The sequence below is a fragment of the Phaseolus vulgaris genome, chromosome 10 (assembly GCF_000499845.2).
Source record: "Phaseolus vulgaris cultivar G19833 chromosome 10, P. vulgaris v2.0, whole genome shotgun sequence".
NCBI classification, from domain to species: domain Eukaryota; kingdom Viridiplantae; phylum Streptophyta; class Magnoliopsida; order Fabales; family Fabaceae; genus Phaseolus; species Phaseolus vulgaris.
The window spans coordinates 31,006,822-31,009,218 of NC_023750.2; the positions used below are offsets into that span (position 1 = coordinate 31,006,822).

General features: G+C 34.7%; 1 long non-coding RNA gene across 1 annotated transcript; it reads right to left on the minus strand.

Annotated features, from left to right (window-relative positions):
* Positions 1–243: 243 nt before the first annotated feature.
* Positions 244–1,437, minus strand: LOC137818708 (uncharacterized). The gene is made up of 2 exons (XR_011082129.1): positions 852–1,437; positions 244–586 (listed from the first exon to the last, which is right to left on the minus strand). It is a non-coding gene; the product is annotated as an uncharacterized lncRNA (long non-coding RNA).
* Positions 1,438–2,397: the final 960 nt, after the last annotated feature.

Below are 2,397 nucleotides of genomic sequence, written 5' to 3' on the forward strand. Positions count from 1 at the left end.
TTTCATTTCTATGATTTCTAGTCCAAAAAGTCTATTGCGAATGACAATATCTCTATGAGAAATGGAGTCATAAATTGTACGTACAGCTAACCCCTCCGATGGTCCGCTTGGTTCACCTGGTTCTTGCTGGCAGCCTTCAATTTCCTTGTTTACTGGACTCTCCTTGCCATATGTTACTATTTTCCGCCAAGAGACTTTTTTATGCACATTGTCTCTATACCAAGTCAACTTTGGTCCGCTATGGCAAACAATTTTTCATATTCCAAAAATCTACATCAATTAACTTCGAATTCAATACAGAGTTCACAATACATCAATTAACGTCGAATTTCATACATAGAATGCAAACAATTTTTTCAATAAAAATCCAGAAAAATAAACACTACAAAATCTGCAAACTGATTTTAAAATTAACAACTATAAAAATGTTTGTAACATGTCTCTCATCCCTATTCATAAAAATCTCTCTCACACAATTAAATAAGTAACTGACATCAATGCCTGGATAAAGTATTTTAACAGCTTCTGCTTGTTGCACCTTTCGCCCGTGGCCAGTTGCAGCAAAAACACAGCCACCTTCGGAAACCTACATCAAAGAACAACACAATAAAAATAATATGCATATATGTAGTTGGTCTGTGATCTCTCATATAGTTGCTATTAGTGAACCTTATTCAAATATAGTTAATGAAGAAACTTCATATTAAGTTTTAGCAAAAATGAATGATGAACCGATCGACCTATAAACTGAAGACATGTATCTTTCAATTTGAGAATAATTAATAGAGTAGTATTAATAACAATGATGGAAACAAAAGCACACATAGTAATTGATTAAGAAATATAAGAACCTTTTGATGCTTGAAGCTGGAGGATCTCCTTTTGATCTCTTGCACTCTGAGCTGCCATGATCGTGTTGAAAAGCTTATGAAAGGAGTCATCAAATTCTTTCAGTTCAGCAATGTAACTAGACTTGGAAAACATGCCTACTTTGGAGCACTTGTTCAAAAGTTTGGTTCCCTCTTCCATTTTCTTTTTCAATGATTCCAGCTCCTCCTTTGAGCGTCTCATCTTGTGGTTCAGACGTTCCATGTCTCTGATTACAGGTTCTAATGACCTTAGGGTGGATTCGAGGGTGTTCAAGTCGAAGGCTTTGGTAAACATGGAGGGTTTATTCTTCTTTGCTTCTGCTATGGCTGTAATCAACTCAGCCAACACAATTCCCACACCTTTCAATACCAAAAGCAAGTCTGGGCCTGTCATGATTCACACTTACCACAACCAAACACAACCTACACAAACTACAACAACAAAGCTTTCATCTGTATCAGAATATATATAATACTTGTCTTTCACATATAGATGGAGCTGGCAGACACAAGATTGAGGTTAAGCTTCAAGGATGGTGCTGGGAAGGATCAGAAGTAGTCCAAACACGTTACAAACTAGTCCAACACGCTATTCTATACCAATTCCATCAACCGGAAGCCCGTCTTCGAAGGGAACAGTGACATTTTTCACAGCGTCTTTTATTGTAAATTTTGCATTGCGAATAAAAAGCTTAGTATCTTACACAGCTGACACTGCTGTTGGAAATTTCATCCTAATCTTTCTGCAGAACTATACCGTGTAAACTTTAAAGCTTGGATTTAAGACAGACCGCTGTTTGAATTTTTCCCACGTCTGAAAAGTCTAATACTTGGTGGATCCTACAAATACTTCTTCATCTTGATTCAACCCATTATCCCAAAGTCGTCCATTTTAAGAATTTCTCATTTTAACGATTTTATATTTGGTTATCTTGATTTCAGTTCAGAAATCTAAACTTTAACAAACTATTAATGTATTTCTCATATCAATACTACAAACTACGAGAAAATCCTTATATAAAAACTAATTTTAGAACAAAAAATAATTAATACCTTTATTTACTAAATTAAATATTTTTAGAGACTAAAATAATTATTGATTTCAAAATTAGTTTCTATTATTAATGTTTTTTATACGGTACTAAATCTCAAGCTTCGGCTCTCGATCGGGAGTATACCTGCAAAAGATACTTTGATACTCAAATAAATGTTCGATATTTGGTGTGTAATGAGTGTTGTATTGACTATGTACATTTGCTTTTTCTGGTGTGCTTATTTATATAGTTTGTTATGGACTATACTATTCATGGACCATATTTCATGTGTATAATCATAAAAATTGAAATACCTGATTTGTTGCATATTCCTTTTCTATCTTGAGATTTTTATCCTTAGTCAGTCGGGCGACCTTAAATATCGGGTGTTATATGTCGTCCAACCCTGGTCGATACACTTGCCCTCAGACTCGAATGAATTAATTTTGACGAGTCTTAATGAAACTTGTATGACTCGTTCGGTCCAGTTGTCT